General features: G+C 42.2%; 1 long non-coding RNA gene across 2 annotated transcripts in view; it reads right to left on the bottom strand.

The window, feature by feature from the left end:
• LOC147601823 (uncharacterized) overlaps window positions 1-14,101 on the bottom strand; it is a 36,986-nt gene extending 22,885 nt beyond the window's left edge. For both annotated transcript variants that reach the window (XR_015257864.1, XR_015257865.1), the window contains exon 1: window positions 13,944-14,101. This is a non-coding gene — a long non-coding RNA (uncharacterized LOC147601823). The remainder of the gene's footprint in view (window positions 1-13,943) is intronic.
• Window positions 14,102-26,553: the final 12,452 nt, after the last annotated feature.

Here is a 26,553-nt window from a genome sequence, read left to right as displayed (position 1 = left end):
CTCATAGCTAGTCAAGTCAGGAAAAGGCGCTGAGCAAATCGCAGAGAAAAGGGAGGAGGAAGCACATTAAAATGTCTGCAGGTATAGGCTCCACTTGAAGACATTTGCAGCTTCAAGCAAGTGAGGCCAATGTACAGATAGTGCAGGAGGGCAACATCTGAGAAGCAGACCCTTGGCTGCATCAAACCACAGCTGGCATCTGTGCTCAAGGCTTGTTCTTGTACCTACCTGAGTGGTGGTTATTCAGACTCGCAGCAGCAATGCTCAAGCTGCTTTGATTTGTGAGATGCTAATACGTGGTTTGGTTATGGTTTCCAGTCTCACAAATTTAAACCTACCCACAATAGCCTCGCTTCTGACAATTGCCTTTGGCTGACCTCTTGGAGGAAGACCAGCCACAGACCACAGGCTAAGGCTGCCTGACGTAGAGTAGGTTTCCAGACACAGAGAAGAGTAGGACGGGCAGCTGAGACATCCATTAAGTAGTAGCAAACCCACATTAATTCACACAGAATAATACTAAATCACTCATCACTACCTTGCAAATTCTGAGGCATATCTCCTGCATTGATTTTAGTGGGAGAAGGTAGCAATTCCTATAGCACGAACATTTCTAGAAAACTGTGATTTTACTCAGTAATCATACATATTCCCAAAATGCCTTGTCCAAACAGAGGGACTGATAGGACAAGAACGTGCCTGTTGGTCATCTCTCTCTGGGCCACAGCCCCTCGCACAATGAATGAACCATTACTGGCCATCTGATGCATGGCACAGAAGGATCACATGGGCTGAGATTAATGTGATCTATATTGCCCTATTTCCTGCTTCTGTCATTTTACATTATGCTTGCTGTACTATCTTTATTTACACTTTAATGTTAATAAATTAAATTTATCAGGGCTACCACACTGACACCTCCCATGGAAATACAGGATGTTTTTATTCAAGTGGATGGTTAAGCTGCTGCCTTAAATGTCATCCAAACCCTCCATTGTTCATTCAGTGGATATGGCGAGTAAGAACACAAAGCAGGGAAAATCACCAATGCACTCAGAGCATGGCGTGTGAAGCTGTCCACCACTGACTCCAAGCTTCCTCATCCTCCTCCACCTGGCTGAAGCTGCTCTCCCATCAGTGTACAGCTCCTACCTAGCACAGCCCAGTTCTGCTCTGGAGCTACAGCTCCTGGTTGACAACATAAACAATACAATTGCCCTCAGCAAGTCAAGAAATATGGTCTTACTTTGTATAAAAATTATTTATTTTCAATATCTTTAAGCAAATAAAGCAAATTACAGCAGCGAGAGAGCCAGAAAGCCATGACACACTCATCCAGCACCCCTCTGTTGTGCGCAGGAGCCCTGGCACTCTCAGGACACTCAGCGACACCCAGCCTAGCTTTTGAAACTCCTCACCCAAACATCCACATGCTTTGGGGAGTTGGAGTATCATAGCGCTGACAGGGTGAAAAACTGTGAGCTTGCAATTTGAAAGCTCATCTTACCGATACTTTATCTCCTCTGTAAAGCTAAGCGGAGTGAATTTGCAGCACTCCTCAAGAATGCTGTCTTCCACCATCTCCTTCAGCTGCAGAGTCATGACCATCAGCTCTGTTCTAAAAAAGCTGTACAAATAATCAAAAGTGCGCTTTCTTTCCATGACTGGCTCAAGTCTTTGAGTGTGGAAGTTTAAGACCTCACTAAATGAAGACAGGCTGAGAGAGTTGGGGCTGTTCAGCCTGGATAAGAGAAGGCTCCAGAGAGAATTTATAGCAGCCTTCCAGTACCTAAAGGGGGCTTATAGGAAAGACAGGGAGAAACTCTTTAGCAGGGCCCGTTGTGATAGGACAAGGGGTAATGGTTTTAAAATAGAGGGATGTAGACTCAGAGTTGATATAAGGAAAAGATTTTTTACAATCAGGGTCGTGAAACACTAGAACAGGTTTCCCAGAGAGGTGGTTGATGCTCCATCCCTGGAAACATTCAAGGCCAGGTTGGATGGGGCTCTGAGCAACCTGATCTTGTTGGAAATGTCCCTGCTTCTTGCAGGAAGGTTGGACTAGATGACCTTTAAAGGTCCCTTCCAACCTTAACTATTCTATTATTCTAAATCACACTGCTCAGATTTTCTGCACGAAACTTTCTCTACCTGTAGCTCAGTAGCAATCCTGCAAGTGATCTGCTGCTGGTCTTACAAGCATAAAAAAAAATCACCTGCCTTCCCTTGTGAAGCCGTGTCTTTAAGGTCCGGGTCTTTCAGGTGGTTACCATTAACTCCCAAAAAAGGACACATTAAGATGACACATACCTAAACAACTTCTTTGCCAAGAGTGGCAAATTTTCACTCAGCTGAGAGGAACGAAATGGCAGGACCAACTGCAACAAAGAGGAACTTTGAGGAGAGTCTGCTAAGCACTTTTATCCACATTCCCTTCAGTGGGGGTGCCTGATTCCAAGACCCCCCTGCAACACGGCCCGCGCACCAGGCACTCGCCTCCCCACAGTGAAGCCAGCATGCAGGTCACCACGGAGCCCAGGGAGCTGCCGGAGTATAGGGGATCCTTTATTTTGACTCCTCTGCATATCCTCAGAAAGGGGCTCTGGCAATTGCTAGCAACCACTCCTGCACTGGGCTTGTGTTTCATTCAGAAAGCACCCTGCATTAGAGTTTGGCTTGTCCTAGCTGGGTGGGCATAGTCATGATAACAACTGAATTTCAAAAAAATGTGCATGCAAAATAATGAAAGATCGTGAAGGCTATTTTCCACTGATTCTGCCTTCAACTGGCCAAATTAGATTTACCTTAAGGAGAAGGAGACCCAAGTAATCCAGGTCTCCTATGCAAGGACCACTTCTGTGTTGCTTCTCACATAAATCTTGTGTGACTTCCTGAAAGCCAAGTGAGTCTGTGGATGGACGTGTTCACGTAGAAGGTGTGCACAGGTAGAGGGGTCAGTGCTGGGGTAACAGATGGCATACTCAGCTGGAGAGGGCATCTCAGCAAGACTATCGTTTATTTTAGAAAGGAAAATGCGCATTACACATAGTTGAAGGGCTACAGGGGATAGCACCACAAAGAGTAATATTAAGGAGTAAAAAACCTGTTTAAGCATGCTGGCCTCTCTAGCTAAGTCCATTATTTCAGGGCAGGACAGTGCATTTTGCTATCCCATTGCCTTTCACACACGACAAGCCCTGTCCTTGAGATATCCTATCCCTGAATCAATAACCACTGGCACTGGCTCGCTCTGGCTTCTTCAAAGCTGCTTTGCAGGAATCCATGCCTGATGCAGTAGCACATATTGCTGCCTTCATTACTTTCTCCCCCCACATAAATCTGTATTGCTTTAATTACCTTAATTTGTGACCTGACATTGAGGGATGGACAGGAGGCCACCAAATTCCCTGAGTTCAGCAGCACCAGAGGGAGCGGGACTTTCAGCCTCTCAAGGTACCAAGCCTTCCGCATGTCTGACAAAGTTACACAGAAAATGAAAGAGTGCGTTTGCTTTCCAGGTAGGCTTTTAAAAGCTCTCCTTTCTCTGTTATGTGTCAAAATCTCTTTTTTCTTTTTCTTCTCCCATTAAAGACAAACATCTCATCTCCCTTGAGTCACTTTTTGTTATTGCACTGTTTGCCCACTTCTAGCTTACACTATCGATATTCCTCAAACAAACAGCGTGCCAAGGCTTTCCTAATTCACTTGTCACTGAATTTAAGCCTTTGCTCTTCTATACACTTTGGATATGTTTTTCAAGCAGAAAGCTAGCAGTAAGTACTTTAATTCTATGGTGCAACAGTTCAATAAATACAATTTAAAAACATATTTATTTTTCCACAGGATCATAACAATAATTTATAAGGTTATTTTTAGCCTTTGTTAAGCTAAATCTTTATTTCTTTGGATGTTTCCCTGCATGTTCAGGTTCCTATAGCTTTTATCTTTATGGAAATAACTTTTTCATTTTCAGATGTTTTCCAGTGCATGAGGTCTATATTCGTATATTTACAATTTTGTATTTATACAAATATATTTCTGTTCATATTAATGTGTTCATCTTATACTTGTTTTTCCTTTTTCTGTTCACTAAGACTAGAAGGGATGTCTTCAGTCCCAGGATATCACAAGAAGCTACATCACATAATGCCTTTCATCAGCTGAGGAAACTCCATGCTAAGGTATTTCTGTCCCCAAATTCTGATTGGAAAACTGTTCCAGAACCCCACTTCTCCTACATATAAGAGTCGTCTAGTTTCAAGCCTGCAGTTTTGGGCACTGATTTTTTTTTTTTGTTATTATTTAGAAAAAATTAAGGAAGCTCTCTTTAAATATTTGAGTAATTCTGAAACAGCCAAAGACAGAATAAGAGCATAACCTTATACCAGTAGCTGATGTGAAGGCATCTGCTAGATCCAGGCCTTGAATTAATAAACAGGCCTGAATATTTAAGTCTGGTATTATGGGAACTGTTTTTAGGTAGGAAGACAGACCTGTCATTAAGGAACTTTACTGAACTGTGTCACTTTGTAACTAAGATGTTTGTCATTGTCATTCATGAGTTAAGGATGACAAAAGAATGCTGAAAAATTTGGCTCTATATAAAGCTGTATTATTGGCAGGTAGGGAAGTTCAGTCACTTACATGACAAATTTTCATGGCTGTGAAATTTACCAGTTAGTTACTTTATAACAACAAATGTGGAGATACCAAAGGACTGAAAAAGTCCTATAAACATCAAATGTTTCATACATGAGTTACTGGAAGTTCATAATGCTTCAGTACTAAGCACTGTTTGCTGTGGAGGGCAATGACACAGAGAAACATCGGTCAGGCTGATGCCAATGCAAAGTTTTTCCTTCGGTACTCAGCGTAAGTGAGGTGAATGTCATTGCCTCCTGTGTACCAGAGGAGAAGAAAATCCGGGTAACCTGGGAACTGAGGAAGTCCTGATGTTCCTGCTCCCTCAGATGCCTTGGAGGCATGGGGCAAGACAGCATCTGGTCTGGGTGCCTGGGAGAGGCTGACTCAAAGTATGTGTCTGACTGCCCAACCGCCTGAATATGAGAGACATGGAGATACTGAAAGCATACACATAAATATCTGCATTTTGTTTTGACACCAAGCTTGAACAACGCAAAATCAACAGTCTGAGAAAGAGAGAGCAAGGGGATAGGAAAAGATAAAATACACTCCCTACCTCATAAGCATTACTGTATTTCATGAATTACTGCAAAAGTTTTGAAAAAGCATGCGAGTGACCAAGGTAGGTGAAATGTGGCCAGGCTGGGAGTAAATACAGCAGCAATCAGTGGTCCCTCAGGAGGAGAAATGGGAAGAAAGGGACGCGGCAGAGCAAAGTGCTGCTCCTGGCTCAGAGGAGAAGTAATGGGGCTGGCTTTCAGAATAAAGACTGTATGGAAAGATGTAGGTTTAAATGAGAGGAAATGTAATTATCAGCTTCCTCTTGACTGTGATTCAGGGGGATTTGAGCCACTCCCAGCATCTTCAAAAATACCCAGGGAAAGAAGATTTTCAGGTGCAAAGCTGCCCTGTGCCTGGTATGATACCATGGATAAAAAATCATGATGAGGCAATCAATGAGTTGTTCTTACTGGAGGGATGATGAATTTCCACCAGAGACGTGGAACCAGGGAGCGGAGATGTCACCTGAGAGATGCACTCAGAGACAACCAAAAGATTTATCAAATGTCGTTCTCCCTGCAACAGTAAGAGTCTCTCTTACTGCCAATGACGTCAATCAGTGTGTGTAGTCCAGATGGTGCAATGTGGAGAGCTGCAGTGCCTGAGAACAAACGGGAACGGGAAAGAGATATTTATCAGAAAGGAGGAAACCGCAGCCTAGCAGATCAGAGGCTTGTTCTCAGTAAAAGAGCCATCCAACGCAGTGGCTAATGAGAACAGTGTTCCCCACATCCTGCGAAGGTGCCATTATTTTTGATTCTTGACAGAACAAAATAAAACCACCCAGCCACAAAATATTGCGAACAAAAATGTCTTTTCTGCATCAGGGCTTATTGGTTTTTTTATATTCTTATTAGCTTAATAATTTATCAGCCCAAAAAAAACAGACGGAGTCAAAGAAAGGAAAACGCTTCCTTCCTTCCCCAATATAGGATTATTGGCTGGTGATGTAATAGCTCATCTGCATGTGTTATTACTGCTAACAGCTAAATAGGTGAGCAGATATGATGTACAAGAGACAAGCTGCAACAATAGGATTCTTACAAGGAGCAAGAATGTTCATTCTTCTTTACTCTGGTACTGAGAAACACAGATGATCTCTGTCAGAAAAAAAAAATTAAATGTCAGAAAAAGAATGGGGAAAAAAAGTGTTATTAAAGACTTTTTTCAGTCCTGCCCATTTTTTCAAGCTTGCCTGCAGTGAAACACATTTTTCTCAAAGCTTCATGATGCAAAATACTGTGCCTGCTTTGCACTCTGTCTGCATGGCACCATCCTGGCCTCTAACAGACATACTCTCACACCATGCTATGGTGAACTAGAGCCTCAGCCGCTCACTATTTAATGAATCGGCGTTTGAAAGGCACATTATACTCAGGTTATCACAGAGCACAATTTACTGCATAGCTTTACAATCAGCTGAAGGTCTTAGAAAACAGTAAAATAATAACATAAACCAGCTGGCCTATTTCCAGGTCAGCACATTCCTTGCTCCACCTTTCACCTGAACATCCTGTGCCCCATGCTAGAAGTTCCTTAATTAACCCTTACTTTATCTTACAACTATCAAATGTAAATTAATAGTCATGTAGGGTCATCTTTCCAAGGTTATGCTGCATGGCATCCACCTGCTCCTGCCTGTCAGAATTAAATCTGGAGAGTGCTGAGTTGCTCCATAATCTACGTCATTTCAAGATACAGCTTTTCACCTATATAGCAAAGTGCAAGGTGGAAAAAAGCAATGGATATCCATTTTAAGATGTCATAGCCTTACTTAACTCTCTCTCTTTTTTTTTTTTATTTACACACAGTGGATTTATTTTAAAACAGCTTTCATTAATAAGGAACAGAATTCCCTTAACTGACCTTAGGCATATGCAGCCTCCCAGATGGGAAGGAAGGGTTCTTCAGGCTAAACGAGTGAGTGATGTATAGTGTATGAAACGAGGAGAATTCTCCTGTTCTCAGACAGCACAACTGTGAGTGGTTGCATACAGCGAGTGACCAGCACGCAGCATCGCAGCCCTGTGAAATAAGTTTTATCCCCCCTGAGTCACAGCAAAAGCCAAGCACAGCTGCATTTTCAAATACGTTAGTATTGGGCTGTTGATTCCCTGAGAATAGATACGCCTTCTGTTTGCTTGGAAAAACTCTGAGGGCTAAATTTGCTATTAGAAAGTAGTAACATTTGAGGCAGCTGCATATTTTTATTAGTGACTTCTTAGCTAGGAACTGTGAAACAGATTGAATGCTATGACACGGTGGTAGCTGGGAGTAACCTGTATTTGCACAGTCACCCCTTCCAGTAATCATGAATTAACAACTGAGGCAAATAAGTACTTTAGATATAATAATTTTAGTAAGTATGACATTTCCCAGTACAAATTTTTTTACCCTTTGGTCCTGGAAAAAAAAGTGTAATATTTGAAATGAAATTGCTATGTATCTCCTCTTTCACTCTGTTCAAGTTTTTAAACTTTTTTTTTTTTACTATAAAATATAAAAGAAGAGACAAGGAAAAGAAAAGAAAACAAAAAGCAGTGAACAAGCCTTAAAAGAAATTCTATAATTTTAAAGATCTTATGATTTGATGTATTATCTTGCTTTTTACTTCCAGATCAACTTCTCTGTAAAAAAAAACAAAACCCACACAATACCCTGTAAACACTGACTTGTATTATTTCCATAAGATAAGATCTGTAAATATAACAGCTTTATAAGTTGAAACACTAACACAGAGTGCTTAAAAGACTTCAAAAGTCATCCAGTAAATCTGTGCCAATGGACTATAAATTAATTTCCTCAAAGCCTTTGATCTAGTAATTAATAATACCATCTATCTTTTACAAGTTCATTTTGATATCTAAATTAATGAGAATAATTATTCATCCTAAGTTATTAAGTTATCTATGTATCTTTAAGTTCGTGTAAGTTCATAATAATATCCAAAACTAAAAGTATTTCGATTACTTCTCCCAGGTGACATTCTTCATGAAGATAAAGTTGCTTAAACTTTTTCTATGAAAATAAAAATGAAAGAAAAATACATTGAGGACACTACTTGTAACAAGTACCTCAATTCATAACTCATGCCAACCAAACCTCAAAATGCTCCAAAACAGAGTCATTTGTGCACCACAGTAATTTCCTTTTTCCTTCCAACATGCAACCACATAGCGCGCATGTACTCCTTCAGAGCCACGAAGATAACCCTACGTCTGACCCCAGGAAAACTGATTGATATTGAAATAGGCATTTGTTTCTGCTATTCCCTAATAGCTCCTGGTTGGAAGCGAAGGCTATATCCATCAGTAGTAGCTAGACTGTTGGTCAAAAATGGGGAATTAAGCAAACCCATTGAGCCAAAAGGTATCTGAGTGTATGGCCTTTCTACCTTTCCATTGTTTTCTCAAACCTGTTTATTTGGCTGATTTCAGCTACTGTTATATCATTTGTATAATTAATTACTAGTAAATACTTCATAAATTAAACAAAATTATTTAAAAGGCTAGTATGCATGCAGATGCACACACACTCCCACTCAGGTACACGCACAAAAATAAAGGATAATACATGTTTGTGCTTTGGGTTACAACAGCACCATGTGTAACAGGATCTGGAGAAGATAAACTTCCTTAATCAGGGTATAACAAGAGTTATTTTAGAAAGGCAGGATGTCTGGAGGAGTCTGGCCTTGGACACGATGAAGAGATCTTTTCTGATTTTCTTAGTGAAAAGGAGACAAATTGGCTAGATCAAAAAACTGTATCCTGTTGAAACCTTGAAGGTTGTTAATAATTCATGCCTCAGTTCCAATGAGATGCTACTGATAACACTTCCGTGAGGTCAGGTATGCTGTGTATCTCATCTGCACCATTGCCTTTTACTGGGCAGAATCACACCCAGTATGCTCTGTGTGCTGAGCCTTACACTACTAACAGCTAACAGACTTTCCCAGCCAGTTTAAGCAGGTCTGGCTCCATCAACTCAGTGCAAATGTGTCCAGATATATCACTGGGGCACTGCATTTGAGTTTTTGGCACATGAACCTCACTCCTGTCCCCATTCTTGCTGAGAAATTCTGATGGATTGCAGTTTTGGGAACAGCACCCTTCTTAGGCCTCCCTGAGACACGCCATCCTGGTGGTACTTCAGTGGCAAAACCATCCAGGAGCTGGCAGGACAGCTATTGCAATAGATCTGCAATGAAATCCCATTTGATATTTCATGACTACGTATTTATTCTGTGCAGCTTAGTCAGCCTTTTAATCATTGCAGCTCTTTGCCTATCTCTGTTAGACATTGATACTGAGGAGGAAGAGGTAGGATTTTTGGCCCTACTACTCTGAGTAGAAGATCTGAATCCTCATTTCTGTGTTGCAAACTTCTTTCTGCTCTATATAAGCATTTATTGTAATGCCAGCATTGCTCTTTAGCATAAGTAGTTCCTTCCCTCCCTGGCCTTTGTACCTTTGAGGTATTCCTGGAAATAAATTCATTTTGCTGGGCAAAGTAACATGGTTTTAGTATGTTCTTAAACATCATTGATTTCATGGTGATACTGTTTTCTGCAAGTATTATAACGTGACTTCATAGTTCTTGGTTATGTGTAACCAGGACAACACTGAGTCTGCAGGAGAGGTCTAACCTTAGATGAGTGGAATTTATCCTTATGGATATAGTAGATATAGTGGAATTTATCCTTGTGGAGCTAATTCCTATGGAAATCTCTTCTGGAAGTGAAACATTTGATGTATTTCAGTATCCTAAGTAATTTTTTCTCCTCAACAGATGAGCTCCTGCCATGTTGCAAGAAACTGCTGTTATTCTTCCTTGAACAAACCAGCTTGCACTTTGTAATGTTAAATCTACTCCTATTTCTTTTACCCCATTATTTCTCACAGTCATCCTCTTTTTACTTGTAGGAATCCTATCTGTTGTTAAATCGTGTTGTCAGTAAATTGCATTAGCAAACAAGTACTCTCTGTGACAAGGTCATTAACGAACACATGAAACAGGCCTACAATCAGGACCTCTTCTCGGTCTGACAGGGACCCTTCCAACCCAATCCATGGTTGTCTCCCTGTAGGTGATCCTTCAGCCCTTTTCTCCAGCTAAAATGACTTCTCCTGTGGTCCTGTACCAAAGGCACCAGTGCAGTCAGTAGGGGCTAGGTACTGCCCAACCTAGCAAATGTTATCAAAGGCAGATATATCACTAAGTTTGTCCACGTCTCTCACACCAAATTTCATCTCTATAGAATTTGCTTTCATCCCTTTATTTGAATTATTTCTTCAAAATGTCTTTTAGATCCTTGCATACCCTGAAATCAGAGTAGCATACTCACAGGTTTAGGAAAGAAAAAGAGTAGAGCTCCAGCTGCAGTGGGGCTGCAGCCCCTTTGCAGCCCCGCTTCAAGCAGACCTCCAGCCCCTCCTAAGAGTAAGGGCTTCAGCTGTTTTCCAGTGACTTGGTAGAAAAACTGCCTTGACAGATCCATCAAACCAGCCTCATGGCTGCAAACTACCATTTGTGCCACACTGCGACTGGAAAAGTCACGTCTGCCTGCACTGAGGGCAGGGAGCTCATCAGGACTCCTTGTGCCTTTTTTCCCTTCCCTTCAGAAGGGCTAGCGTGACACGGGTCCTCTCAAAAATTTTCTCAAGACAGTTTGTTGATGTAATGAAGTTCCAAGTCTCCTCCATGCTGAAGGCTTTGGGTTCCTTTGCCCAGTTGATATCAAGGCTTGTTGGTTCAGCAAAAAGATCTTCTCTGTTCTGTCCTTGCTGCTCACCAAAAGCAAACACAGAAATTGCATTCCCTTTTGTCAATGATCAAAGATCAAAGTTGTATTGGTCAATAACTCTGCTGTTCAGTAATAACTAAGCTGTATTATTGCTAGTAACATGCTCTCTGGTTCATAGCTCAAAAGCTGAAGCTTTTAATCATAATTCCCGGAAAACTGTATCTGCTATTATACTACATAACTCCTTGAACGTACTCTAAGGTCAGAGTAGCAGCTCTGTAGTTGCCTGTATCGCTTTTTCTATGTGCCTCAACTGCTCTCAGGACTATAACAACTATAACTATAGGACTATAACTTCTCGTTTCCATTCTCTAGTCCTTCATCTTCCCTTACATACAATATGTTATTCTCAAAATTAAATTACCAAGCTTTACCAAATTGTGATTCATGTACATGTAATGGTTGCCAGAGTCCATCAAGCTAAAAGCACTGCCTGAAGAGCAGATTGCCTCCTCTGATATAACATAAAGTAAAACTCCGGAGCTGCTGCTGTTTTCACCATTGCTACTTCCAACAACAGTATTTAACCAAAGTAAGTTTAAGAGCAGAGGATCTACACAGTGTTGCTCCCGCTTGCCTGCCTGCCCAGTTTTCATCTTGCAACTCCTGTCACAAAGACTGCATTCTTCAAAGCTCCTGTGGTTGCTAGTTAGCAATGGCTTTGTCCTTTCTCATTCTGGTTTTATATCCCTTTTTTATGAGTTTGTATGTGCCATATTTTTATTTTTATTTCCTACCTTAAAACCCACTTGTCTTTGAAGGGATTAATCAATGAAATTACCTCATTACTATCCTCTCTGTGAATGACTTTCACAAGTAATAAACTGATTGAGGATAAAAGGTTGGATTTTTTTTTTTTAAAAAGGCACATGAGAACACATTTCCCACCACGTCTTGCATGAGTAATTATTATTGTTAGACACATTTTGCAATAGCATCAGACCTGGACCAGGACCCAACTGCGCAGGGTGCTATATAAATGCAAAAAGATGATCCTTGAAACAAGGATTTTAAAGATAAGAAACATCAAATATGTACAGAAAGACAGAGAGTGCAAGGTGCTGTAAACTGCCAGCATCTTAGATTAAGGATAATGGAACCTCTTTAAAAGCTAGGCTAGTTTTAATCGTTTGTGTCATTTGCTTCCTTTTTATGTTTCACTCAACTTGGATGGTGACAGTTTCATTTATACTTCAGTCAGTTCTGTTGTCAGGCAGCAAACTTACATTGCACTTCTTGTTCTGTAAATACGTAGAGAGAACATTTTGAAATAAAGTGTCTAATCAGAATTTGAAAGAAAATCTTGAAAACCCCTTATCCTGAGGATTTTACAGGCTAAATATCTAAACTTTGGCTCAAAATTGACATGATGAAACTGCCCTTGGGTATTTAACAGATCTATAATGCATGGACACTATTCTGCCTTTGCACAAAATACAAACATGCTGCTAAATTAATTATTATTTTTTTATTCATATGCCACCCTGCAAACAACTGAAGATTATAAAAGTAAAAACTGTAAAGGTTATTTGTCTGGAGAGCAGCTAGATTTTATTTTCTTCTCAAACCTGGAAGACTGAATGTGCAGAGAGTAGCACAAGTTGTTAACCCCGCACTTTTGCTGTGCTGCTGCTCCACGTTAAATACAGCAGCTAGAAAATAAGCCCTGTTGTTTTCCAAAGTTCAGTATAATCACAAGGTGACTTCAGTGATAAATTTTATTTTTCTGCCTCTCCAAGCATTAAGATTCCAAAACCCATGTTTGAAGAGAGCAAGCATTCCCATCAAATTGCCTGTCCTGGACACTGAAACAAACATGCAAACAGAAGTTTAAACTTGTCACTGCAAGTCTTCTTATTCATGGTACAAAACATAACATGGAGATGAACTTCATGTTCTCTGGACTCTTGAACTAGTGACTTCTTGAAACATCTCAAGATTCAGAACTTTAGCTATAATAATCCATAATTTCTGGTCTTAAAAAGGAAAAAAAAAAGAACTAGATATAATTTAACTCTGACAGAGTAGCTCAGAAAAGACGTAAGAAGCCTTACTGTCTTTGCAACAGCATTAGTGTCTGCCGTGGAACATTGTTGTGTTCTTCTGCACCAATTTTTAGTTACCAGGAAAACCCTTGTTTCCTCAGGCCCCTTCCTTCACCAAGCTCACACAAGTGGGAAGCTAGTTAGTAAGGAAAAATAACTATGAAGCTAGGAAATACGTTATGTAAAAGGAAAAATAGCTGAACAGCAGCTAAACTCCAACTATAGCATGTCTATATTCCTTGTCTTGCCTTCCTTCCAAACACCTTTGGAAACGTGCCTGCCTCATGCAAGCTGGATTTGTGTTTCAGGGAATGCGTGTGCACTACTACTATGCTATAAATAAACGTCTGCTGCCTAAGTTCCTCCAGCTTCTGTGAACCCTCCTACCTCTGCTTTTTGCCTTTGGATTTGCACTGCCCAGAGCTAAGCTTACCTGCCCCGTGTCTCACAGATAGCAAGACTGAGGTCTTGCAATATTTTCCTTGTTTAAATAATGCTGTAATCTGGTGCAAATTCAAATGGGAAGAGCTTTTTGTGGGTTTTAAGACTGTTTTATATCACTTCAGGTTGTGTCAGTAATTAATTTGAAACATACTTGCACACATGCAAATTGTTGGCTTAAGTATATAAGTTTCAGTAAAGCTGATGTGACTTCTGCATGTAGATATGGCCTAAAGCTCTGAGGGAACATCAGAGAGAAGAGATTGCAGAGATGAGAGCTGACAATACTGTGTCACAGCTCCTCTCTCTTCCTCCTCCTCTTTCTCATTTCACACTGCAGATTAACAGATTGGTGAAAATCATTGTATGATGTGAACTGGCATGGAGATACTAGTGTGGAAGCTGCTTTTCTTAATTAAGCATGCAGGAAGGTAGATAAAATTTACCTTGACTTGGGGTGCCTTCAGACAGGTCGGCTCTGGGGGTACCAGTGGCAGCTGCCGTCCCTGCGCGGGGAGCAGGAGGCTGCAGCCCCTGCTGCTCCCCTAGCTCTGCTTTGCTGTTTATCCTTTTTCTTTGCAGGCCCTTTGTCTATGCGTTTAGATGTTTCTGTACTTAATGGCACTGACTCTGTTAGCGATCAGACCGTGAGAAATGGTGTAAAGGGCTTGCAAAACTATGGACAAGAGTGTGGGTGGGTGCCAGCCAAAGACTGAGGATGGGGAGGGGACAAATTCCCGATGATGAGCTGTGTCACTTGGCCACATAGGGAACTGGCTGCTGGTTCCACAGACAAAAGTTCATACCCTAATTTGCCACCTGCCTTTTGTCCTTCATCTGGACTATTTATGCACTCAGGGTGGCAGACGCTGTTACCCTGCACCCCCAGCTCTCCCACACCATCCCACAAACAAAGGTCCCAGAAAGACACACGTGATCTTGCCAAAAGCCTTTAAGTAGAGATTGGTGTAGGTCAACTCAGGAGATTTATACAGATGAGCGGGTGCCTACAGAGAGCACAGCGCTGGCTGCAATCAATAGTGACAAGGGTAGCACGCGTTTCCCTTCTGCTGGGTCCTGCCAAACACAGACTAGCAGGTGACAACTCGCCTAAAATCTGTGCAGCATCTCCTTCCCTCACCTTTTAGGAAGCAGACAGTGGTCTCACAGGACACTGTCTAATTAAATAATTTGCCAGTTAATTCTTAGGCACCCTTCAGATGTGAAATAATAAATAAAAAAAAATCAATGGGTGAATTATTGATCCTGTCAAAACTCTTTATAGCTAATTATAGCACTGAATGCTAACTGAAGTGGCAATTGGCTACCTACCATTCATAATAAGGTCACTAGCATGTTTACAAAAAACCTCAACTCTAAATCTTGCACTGTGACAGTATTTCACCTCATCTGTTGCAAATACAACAATGCACAGCACTTGGATTTTTTGAGGCAAGGCAATGTTTTAAATACAAACTCGGTTGTCCCTGTCCTCTAAAGCTGGGCCCATTTCAAACAACAGGAAGCATCACTAGAATTTGTGTGCACCTCCAGCTAAGCAGGAGCTCCCTGCAAGGCTTAGTGTGCGTTAGACACAGTACGCATCCCCACTTTGGAAAATAAAAAAGCTTTGAAATTATTTCAGAGTATTTCCTTTACTTTTAAAGTGTCATTTCTGTCGAATTGATGAAAGATTTCAGAGAAGTAACTGAGCAACCTGGATTTGCTGCAGCAAGGAAAGTAACAGTACAAACTATATTTCACCTAGAACTGAATGTGTCTGGACCCCATTATAATTTTTTATTAAAACAACTGGACTTTTTAAAGGTGATTGGTTCATATAAGTCAAAGTTAAAACTCCACTGCTTACCTCTCATTTTAACAAGCGTGAGGTGCCTTTAAATTTGTTAGTCTCTTTCCTGAGGTCTCCCAGGCAGGAACAGTTTTCTTTTTCACATTTTTAGAGGAAATATTTGTTCTAATTTCAGATCCAAAGGATGCTGACACCTCCCGAATTTTTCCGCAAAAGCAAGACATTTCCCTTTTCCACACTCATTAGAGTAGCTGATTGTGGATACTTTATGTGTGAGAGAGAGAAATCCGACCTCCAAATCTAGCTGGAGTACTCTCAGGACATGAACCAACATTAGTTCTAGTAGCCATTCAAGCCTGCTCTATCTCTCGGACTATCGCAAACCAAAAAGCTCCACTGGACAAATTTGTTTGGAAACAGTATGCTCCTACCAATCCTTTTTGCTTCTGTGAACTGTCATTTTCTAACAACAAATATTCATCCAAAAATTCCAACCAGCTGCACTGTCATCCCAATTTATCAATGCCCAGCACGCTGAGACTTCACAGCAGAGCTCGCCTGGTGGTACGCAGGACACCTCTAGTTTGGGACGCTGCTGTACTATCAAAGGGTATTGTGCTGTCTGCTGTCTGCAGGTGGTATGAGAGGAAAGTCTGAGAAAGGAAGATGGTGCTTTGATGGAAAGGAGGGATTTGAGTTTAAAACTGAGAATCTGTCATAAGCAACATAAAGAGAAAACCTGAGAAAGCAAGATTTGGATGCTTTGTGCCCATCCAGACAATCTGAGACAACTCTTTTAAAGCGATGCATACTTTCATGCAGGGATTAATTTCCCCTAACTTTACAGTGAACATCTAAAGATATCTCTACTGCCAGGGGAAAGAAGTAGGCACTCCTCAGGCACAAATCACCTTATATTACTTTGGCATCCAAAACAATTTAGAAGTCCCACATAGCTACTTATTTTTCTGCGTTGATAAGGTGGGCTGACAGGTCACTCAGACGGAGACATTGCAGATGTCTGGAGTTTGACAAGAGGAATTTCGTTCTACTTGTGGCTGAATCACACACCATGTACCCATGAATGAGTCTTTGAAATACAGGACAGTCCAGAAAGCTCTATTTCAGAGATACTTCATGGACGAGTATGACTTCTGCTTCCTACATTATCTCTCTGCTGAATCGGTCAGCAGTCTGAAACAGGACAAAAAAAAAGTACTTCTTCTGAAGAATCAGATCCCTGATATGAAAAGAGAACATTCTGGCAGGACACAGAGTGCCTAATATTCATGAACCACTTTTTTTTTTCCTGTTTTATTTAAATAGAGATTTCCTTGTAACTTGCTCAGATGGCATACTCAGTGCCTCAGGCAAGCCTATGCAGCTGGCTGTACAGCTTGCAAAGGACTTGGCTGCATTACAAGTGTCATATTTTCTCACAGATAAATTGTTCTTGAATAACATTGCCTAAGTAATAGGGTTTCCATCAGTATCAGCTCTGCATACCTCCTTCCCCTTTTTCACCCCTCTTTTATCAGGCAGACACATTAACTGTGACCACTGCAAAGAAGCTCTATTTGCGCTTCAGCTCCCCTGCGTCCCTCTTGCCATCTCCAAGGGAATGGATGGCATACGGGATCATGTTCCATATTCCACCCTCGTGTCTTTTTTTAGCACTTGCTTTAAAAAAATCCAGGGCCATGGTGCGATGGACAGGGTTTAGTGAGTGTCCACAGCAGTTGTTATACAGTAGGCTAGTGACTGAAAAAAGCTGTCCTCACCCAGCATGCCCACTTCCAGGGTCCATTCCTGCAAGACCCAGGACTTCTGAGGACTCTTCAGAGGCAAGGGGGTGGCTTTTGTGCACATATGAGTGAAAGAGGTGTGGGTTTCCAATTCTTGGTAAGGAATTGACTTCAACATACCTACAGAAATATATCTGGTTCTATTTACCTAAATGATCTCTCTTACTTCACATTAAATATTTAATCCACATCTTCTCCTTTGCGGTGCTGTGAAAGGACAGCATGACGGTAATGTATAGCCATTTTTATCCTGAAGGAATTCTATCCTCCTAATTAAAATCTCTTCCTCTGTCCAAACGATTCCCCTGATGACACAAATTACACATGGCATGAATGGCAGGACATCAGACTGTATAATCTCCTGAAGACCACGGGAACAGCACAGAGTGGACATGCGAGGTTATTATTACACTTACGGACAGTGCACCCCATTCCTTGTCCCTAAACCTGGCTAAACAAAATATTTCAAACTTGCATTAGAGAAACAAGACTTAAAATCCACCACATGTTTCTTTGCAGGCAGGCAGCCGCTCTCTGTTCTCTGTAGCTGTTTCCCACTCCACATGCCCCTCAGTTTGAGCTACCCTGCTCAAAGTTGCACCAGCAAAAGTGGCAGCTACTATTAAAATGGTAATATGGTCGTCTTCCTCATCAGCTCCTGAAGCCCAACAATCTACACATTGTGTTTGATTTCTTTTTTTAAGATAAAGAGATCAGCTCTGGAGCCCCCAACATAAGGACATGGACCAGTTGGAGAGAGTCCAGAAGAGGGCCACAAAGATGATCAGAGGGCTGGAGCACCTCATCTACAAGGACAGGCTGAGAGAGTTGGGGCTGTTCAGCCTGGAGAAGAGAAAGCTCTGGGGAGACTTTATAGCAGCCTTCCAGTACCTAAAGGGGGCTTATAGGAACGATGGGGAGAAATTCTTCAGTAGGGCCTGTTGTGATAGGACAAAGGGTAATGGTTTTAAAATAGAGGGAGGTAGAAGCTGACTGGACATAAGGAAAAGATTTTTTACAATGAGGGTGATGGAACACTGGAACAGTTTGCCTAGAGAGGTGGTAGATGCCCCACCCCTAGAAACATTCAAGGCCAGGTTGGATGGGGCTCTCAGCAACATGATCTAGTCAAAGATGTCCCTGCTCCTTGCAGGGGGGTTGGACTAGATGATCTTTAAAGGTCCCTTCCAACTCTAACTATTCTATGATTCTGTGATAAATTTTGAATAAATGGCAGTTGTCTGCTGCTGGACGGGAGTAGAAGGATTTGTTCTCCTACCTACACTTTCAGTACAAACGAACCCAAGCTTTATCAGAAGAACTAACAGGGAGAGCAATACGAGTACATCCTAATATCTACAGTATCTGCAGCACCGTGTCACCCACCTGAAGACAGCAAGATGACACACTGGATAAAATGCCAACAGCTTGCACAGGTTTTTCTCTTACTGCTACCAACATTGTTATCACTGATGGGGGCCAAAGTGAGGGCAATATTGGGGGAAAATTTTAGCCAATGTTCAGTAATGTGGGTACGGCCCAAGTCACCATCCAGAATGTAATTCCACTCCTCTGAAGACTCAGCAGGGTTTGTTGCAGCAGATAAACAAGTCGCTCTGTTACGCTAAAGCGTGACAAATACCACTGTAAAGCTGTCTGGAGAAGAAGGGATTGAGTACAAGATCCAAGCCCACATTCCTACCTGGAAAGGCTTAAGGAAGAAAAAACAAAACCTCAGCTTTTTACTAGGTGGTGTCTTTTCACAAGCAGAGCACGTATCCTGGGGGCACCAAAGCAGGACTTGAAACTGGATGCACTGTTCCCACTGTTGGCTTTCTCTCTTCTTTCCTCGGTAGAAAATGCTGAGAGTGCTAGCAGAACTGCACTGCAGTGCAGTGCACTGTCCACTGCACTGTCCACTGCAGCGCCACGGACATTAGACGAATCACTTTGGGTATGTCTGTATAAAGAGGGTAAAGGCACGCAAACCCTCTCCACTTTCTCTAAGGCCTCTCTAGGCCTGGAAGGAGAAGCAATGGAGAAGCAAAGCAAATACCAGGTGCCCCGTGAGAGCCCAGAAGCAGATCTCCTTTTGACATAATAGCTCTGCACAGTTCTGCATCAGCACTTTTGTATTTTTTCAGCCCCAGCCTGTCATATCCCTGCAGCACCATTGAAATTTGCCTGTTGAAAAAAAAGAAAACACCAAACCCAAAACCCAGACCAAAACAAACGAACCAACCCTCTGAGCTGCTTAGATAAGAAGTTATATAAAAGCTCCACAGAAATATCTTGTACAGTGTGACAACCAGTGAACTCTGCCTAAGACTCTAACCCACATCTTCCATTAATGTTATTGGAAAATCAATGAAACTTGTGCTCCTAAGCAACTTAAGTATTTTTTTACACAAAGTGGAAAGATAGAACTCCTAAAAAGTATCAACAGCATCCTAGCACAGAATAAATGTAATTTGTCAAACAACGTTGTGAAATATTTCACAGCTGAAACTGTATTGACTTGGCAGAAACTGAAGCCAGTTAACACCTCTTATTAGAATTTTACCATGAATATGCTCAGGCAAGGTGTCCTTAGACCAAAAAAAAACCCATGTTTAACATTTCCTGAACCACCATAAATTTTACCATCTGCCTTCTCTCCTTATCATGCTCCTGGCCTGGTGAGAAAATTCAAAACCACGAGTGAATACTTAAGACTCTCTCTGATTATCAGAGTTCAAAGCATCTGTCAGCTACACCATGTACTAAAACACAGTACACATGGACTACTTGCAGTCATACACTCAGTAGTCAATGCTTCTCTTGGATTATTTATAATCCCACCTCTTGGGGAGAGAAAACAACCTAGATATTAATGCAGGGTCAGATTTTGCCACAGAAATTCATCATCATGCCCCTATTTTCCTCCAAAGTTAAGGTCCTATTTGATTTGGACTGAATAACAAATAATGTACAGAAGGTTGCATGGTACCTGTGAAAAGCTCATGAGCTGAAAAAGCAGCTAAATTCACAACAAATTTCTAGTGCTGTGAATTATTCATTCTGCTTAGTTATTCCCTGTGACAGTCATCAGAAGAGTTTTACTGGCAGTTAAATATTCTCCTCAAGCAGTTACTTGCTGAAAAATCAGCACTGTATACTCATTTAAGATGTAGTTGGTACGTGCTTGGGGACTCCTATCCAACTCAATCCTATGCAGACTTGGGTCAGATAACTGGCCTCAGTGAGTGCTATTTAGAGGAGTTATTAAGCTCCAGTGTTTATACCATTGCTACCTATACTTGATTAATTCTTGCTTTTTTCCGCCACATTTTTACTTTAATGACCAGCCAAAAAATCAGAATTTTGCAGCTTGTTTTGTTCAGACTGAGGATGGTGTCTGCTGTTTTGTTGGTGCAGTATACTTCTTTGCCAACACACCACAAGATCCCTTGCCTTGAACATAGCAGAAATCAAATGAGAGAGTGTCCAAGGCCACTTCACACTCAATGTCAAATGCTTTCTCTCCATACCGAGACCATTGCATCTATCCAGGTGTCCAGAAGTCTGTTTCTGCCGAGGGTGTGTAACCCCCAGAAGCACCAGATGTACATCCACTATGTAGCATGTGCAGAGCAATTCCATCCCACATGGGATGAATGGGATCCGCTGCCCCAGGACTGCACAGTCAGTCAGACACATCTGTGGTGCTATAGACACGAGCTAAGAAGTAACAGTCAACAACTTTTTAGTTGTTGTAACAGTCAGTTGTTACAATAGTCACGACACCAAGCTGTGTGCTGCTGTCGACATGCTGGAAGGGAGGGATGCCATCCAGAGGGACCTTGACAGGCTGGAGAGGTGGGCCCGAACCAACCTCATGAAGTTCAACCAGGCCAAGTGCAAGGTCCTGCACCTGGGTCATGGCAATCCCAGGCACAAACATAGGCTGGGCGGAGAATGGATCAAGAACAGCCCTGAGGAGAACGACTTGGGAGTGCTGGTGGACGAGAAGCTCAACATCAGCCGGCAATGCACCCTTGCAGCCCAGAAGCCAACCGTATCCTGGGCTGCATCAAGAGGAGCGTGGCCAGCAGGTCGAGGGAGGTGATTCTCCCCCTCTATTCTGCCCTGGTGAGACCCCACCTGGACTATTGTGTCCAGTTCTGGAGCCCCCAACATAAGAAGGACATGGACCAGTTGGAGAGAGTCCAGAGGAGGGCCACGAAGATGATCAGAGGGCTGGAGCACCTCTCCTGTGAGGACAGGCTGAGAGAGTTGGGGCTGTTCAGCCTGGAGAAGAGAAGGCTCTGGGGAGACCTGATAGCGGTTTTCCAGTACCTCAAGGGGGCCTACAAGAAAGATGGGGAGAGACTGTTCAGTAGGGCCTGCTGCAACAGGACTAGGGGTAACAGTTTTAAAAAAGAGAAAAGCAGATTCAGATTAGATATTACGAAAAAAATTTTTACAATGAGGGTGGTGGTACACTGAAACAGGTTGCCCAGAGAGGTGGTGGATGCCCTATCCCTGGAAATGTTCAAGGCCAGGTTGGATGAGGCTCTGAGCAACCTGATCTAGTCAAAGATGTCCCTGCTACTTGCAGGGGGTTTGGACTAGATGACCTTTGAAGGTCCCTTCCAACCCTAACCATTCTATGATTCTGTGATTCTAACTTGTCTAGGATTTCTGTATGTAAAACAGCCCAGGTGAGGAGCTTTGTGCAGAGTAAAAGCATTGTATCTGCTTCTCCTGAGCCCTGGGAAGGTGCCTCACACATTAGCCTGTCTTTCCTGAGGGTAATGAATTGCACTTTTGTGTTTCCCACTTGCTCGCTGATGACCATTATGTAAACTATTTGTGATGTTAGCAACAGGACAAAAATCAAAACCTAAAAGAACTGTCACTTAAAGCTGTGGCAAACTCCAGCCATGGCTCTGAATACCCTCAAGTCACCTCAGCCGTCGGGGAAGGATGCACGGGGATGACTTGCATCAACAGGAACCAGATGTCAGAGCAGATCCTCCCCACACTTTTTATTACTCCTCACTGGGACCATGAAGAGGACTTCCCCATTTCTTTTTTGCAGGCAGCTGAGAACTGTACCAGTGCATCACTTTTCCCTTGCCAGGCTGCTAATTGCAACTTAAAGACCTTCATTAGCCACTACCCAAGTATCCGCATGGTGGATCGCGCAATAGAGAAGCAAAGGCGTTGACAGATGAAACCTGGCAAGTCTCCCTGAGCTGTTCCAGGATTTCTGACCTCAGCGGCTTGCTCTGTCAGAGATAACCATCCCATGGCAGAGTCAGCAAAAGAGACGTGTCCCAGCCTCAGCTTCTGCAGTCGGTGCCAATGCAGCATTGCAGGGTTCAAAGGCCTGTCAGGCCTCTAACGGACAGACCTTAAAAACCTCCCCACAGCAAGTTTTGTTGCTATTCCTTTGCCACCTCCTGCAGAATTGCTTTTGCTTCATTGTCTATTTGTTTGCTATTAAACTTGCTGTTTTCTTACTGGACTACAGATTGCTTCTTCTTATATATGCTGTTTACTCATGCACAAAGAAACAGAATATAGCGACCAGCCTTTCCATATATACTCTCTGTTCTTGCTACCAGGCTCGCTGCCAAATAATTACTGAACTTTTAAAGGAACAGGCAATAAAATGTAAGGGGAAATGCAGGTGAATTCCACATTCACTTACTCTCAAGAGTGATGTTATTATGAACAATATACCAGTGTCAGACATAAAAGAAGTGCTGGGCTCAACATGCCTTTGAAATAAACCTCCAGTCTCGTGTAACAAGGCTACTAATCCCTTTTGCAATTTAAGTTCCCTGAGTCTTCCCCCACACCCACGCTTTAACCCATTGCTGGTGCAGCCCTGATACAAACACAGGAGCGACAGTGGAACATGAATGTCTGTGCCTATCGATATATCAAAGTGAACTGCTCTTAACCTCAGAGAGTGGCAACTGGTCCCACACACAGAAGCCAAGAGGCTCAAACAGAAAGATGTAGTGGTTTGGTAATTGCCGGTTTTCTCAGCCACATCAGGTGAAGGGAAACATTTGTCGCTTGCTTCAAGAAATCCCCAGCAATCAAAGCTGCTGACTGACACTACTTGAGGGGCTGTGGTGGAGTCAGTTCTAGTAAATGACACCTACTAATGAGCAAGCACTTGCTGTTCAAGAGCTGCAAAGCAGCTTTTCCAGAACACTGTGGCCTGTCTGCTTTCTTGCCAAATACCAAAGGATTGTAGAGCTTCTTTTTAGAAGGGGAAGAAAGTTTTCCACTGAAATGTCCTGGGAGTATTTGGAATTAGCTTATTTGAGTCAGTAACTACCTCGTGGCATAGACTTTTCCTTTGAAAACTTTGCCCCTTCCACCTTCCTTTTTGTTCATATAAAGCAAGCACAGTCAGGCGAGGCAGCCGGGACCTGTGTTGTGATTTGTAATTGTAGGACTGAGAATCTATTTTCATTGACTGGACAACAGATAGAAATGGTGACTCTACAGCTGACTCCCAGGACAGTATGTAAGATATGCGTGGCATGCTGTAAGCTTTGTAGTCTCCTTCAGCAGAGGAAAATTCCCTAGATAAGAACAACTGTAGGGAAAGGAAGGAGGAATCGACTGGAAAATTCTACAGCAGCAGAGATCCTCAGGGAAAGCTAAGAGGTTTGGATTAGGATCTTCTTGTTTATGGGTAAGAATAATTCTCTTAAGCTAAAACAAGAGAAAGAGCCAACACTTAAACATCTGAACTTGAATAATTGTGCCTAAAGTAAAACTTCACGAGCACAAATGCAAACAACCTTACTTCACCTCAGTCTTTCTGGATCAAGGCATGTCTGGAGGCAGATCTCCTAACACCTACAGAAATAGTGACAGACAAAGAAAAGGGAGAAACTTTAACCCTTATCTGAAAGGCTTAGATGGCTCGGCAAAGATTTTTCTCATCCTGGAAGGGTAGAACAGAGGTCTCTCTCTCTTTTTACAAAAATAAATAATATAGTTACTTAAGAAATGTTTAAATTCTCAATGATTTACAGGTATCTTTCTTACACTATGCATGGTGCATCCATTTCATGTCTAAACTGAATAAACTTTAGTAATCAGACAGACCCATCAATTGATGGAAGAAATTTGCCAGTTTTCACTTCTCTGTCAGATTTTCACTCCCATTGCATGTCAAAATGTCACTGTCCATTTGGATCTCTAAAATTTACAGGACAACATACTCAGAAAATTAAACTTTATTTCAGGAGTTCATTAAGTTAAAAAAAAATCAAATGTGAGCTCAATGCCCTTTATGCAGACTAGTGTAACACGTGAATTCTCTAATTCAACACTTCATTAATTCACAAGTTCTCCAGCTCACAAACTCTCTAGTCCACACACCTGTCAGCAAAGCAGGTATCGGTGATGATGTGTGTGCTTGTCCTTCCTCCTCACTCACGATGCAAACATCCCTGAGTCACACCAGGGAGTATGGGAGCCTTGGTGGTCCAGCTGCTGATGAAGCTGTCCCAGAAGCTTTTTGGGTAAGCTGGTATATTCCTACCTTCCAGTTTGGGAGGCTGCTCTATATGTTTCTGTAGATTAGTGGATTTTGAAGAAATCAATAGGCAGTTCCTCTGCAGGAGATGGGAGCTGCAGGGACAGCAGGCTGCAGATGACAATGGCTACAGAGTGGTCCTTATCTCTTCTTCTCATTATGTTCTGCCTGATGGCTGCTACCAACACACATCAGGCTGTGGCATGAGCTGTGTGTTGGGCCAAAACTGGAGCTGAGTGGGCAGTCACACTCGCCCTTTGGCATAGACCAAACACCCATCAAACCCATGGCCACAGTGAGTGGAGGTACTGTTACTCCTCTTGCCTTGCTGGGGGTGAAGGCAGGGGGAAGATTTAGGCACTCACTTAAGCCTGAATCAGGTAGCAACTGGTGATGTATGCCTTCAAGACAGTGAGATATGTGATACGTGTGGATATAAAAACATATAAATAGTAAAACTAATAAAATACAGCACAATAATACAATGATCATAGGATGTAACATAAGATGTGATATGCCATTTGCAGATGGTGCGTATCTCATAAAACCACCATACCAGTGATGTGCAGCAGTTTGTTCTATTTCTGTCGCAATTCTGACAATCCAGCCAGTATCATGTTTGATAGCAATGGTCACCTGTTTTTGACAAATAATAGCCTTTTCCTATTTGGTGATTAAGGTTTGCAGTTCCTCAATTTGAGAACACACTGTGTCGCTTATCGGTCCTAAGGGACCAACTAGGTCCAAGTTCTAGGCCAATATTTAACCAGTATTTATATGAGGTTAGCTTTATGGTCTCTGTAGAGTTGTCCACAGGTCTCTAGTGACATTACACTGCAGCAGCATTCTTGTTAAGCAACAGTTTTATTCCAGTCATTCCATGAAAAAGTTCAGGGAAGACTTCATGTACTCTCTAGATGAACACCTTCTGTAGTGTGCAGGTTGAATGGTGGGTTTTGCTTATTCATCCAGGAGGTCAGCAGTTCTAGGGAAGGAGAAAGAAGACTTAGGTCTTGGATTATATCCAAGCTTCAGCAATGGTTCATTTAACTCCCACAGTATCTACAGTTTCCCATATTCCTTTCCCTCAGAAGTACTGCAAAGTAACCCAGTGTTTTCCAAGTGATGAGTGTTGAATTCTCACCCAGTCTCCTGGATATGCCATTGAGGTGTTCAAAGCATCCTGCTGGTGTAAGTTCAGTACAGGGAGTTCTTCAAAATCTCCATATAGTGGACTACCAGTAGAAGCCTGCTAGGAGTTCAGCACTTGCACGTCCTCCCACAAGTTTCTTCCTTGGTCAGCATCACCATTTCACCATTTGAGTTGCTATTTAAGCAACTCATTCCATCTTTCTATTATACCATTACTCTGGGGTTGATAGAGCAAGTGGAAAGTCCACTTAACTCCATACTTGAGATACCATTCCTTACTATTTTATCTTTAAAATGTCACTCATTATCTAACTGTATCTCTTGTGGCATTGGCTGCATAGCAAATCATTTGTTTAATCCTACCACAGGATTAAATCCAGTCTGAATGTGGTGCGTGCTGCTCACTATTTCAGCCCTAATCATGATGAATTTCCACCCTTCAGAGGTATGTGCCGTGGGTCAGATACAGTCTACTTGCCAAGTACCCTAAAGGACTTTTCCTTCCCTAAGGTTTGCTTGCTACTGACTTTGGACAATATAATCCTTTATTCCATTACAAAATCCACAGGTGAGCAATAACTGAACTGCTTCATGGCAAGTCCTTAGGAGTACCAATGACCCTTTCTACAGAAGTAGCTTAGTGTCTCCTGAGTGAACTGCAATGCTACTCTAGCAGGTAATGATTGGGGAGGGAAATCCAGACTTGAGTCCACCCTAAGGCTGTAGATTTC

This window comes from Chlamydotis macqueenii, chromosome 2 (genome assembly GCF_036417535.1).
Source record: "Chlamydotis macqueenii isolate bChlMac1 chromosome 2, bChlMac1.mat, whole genome shotgun sequence".
Lineage (NCBI taxonomy): Eukaryota > Metazoa > Chordata > Aves > Otidiformes > Otididae > Chlamydotis > Chlamydotis macqueenii.
This window is presented reverse-complemented; position numbering and strand designations above follow the sequence as displayed.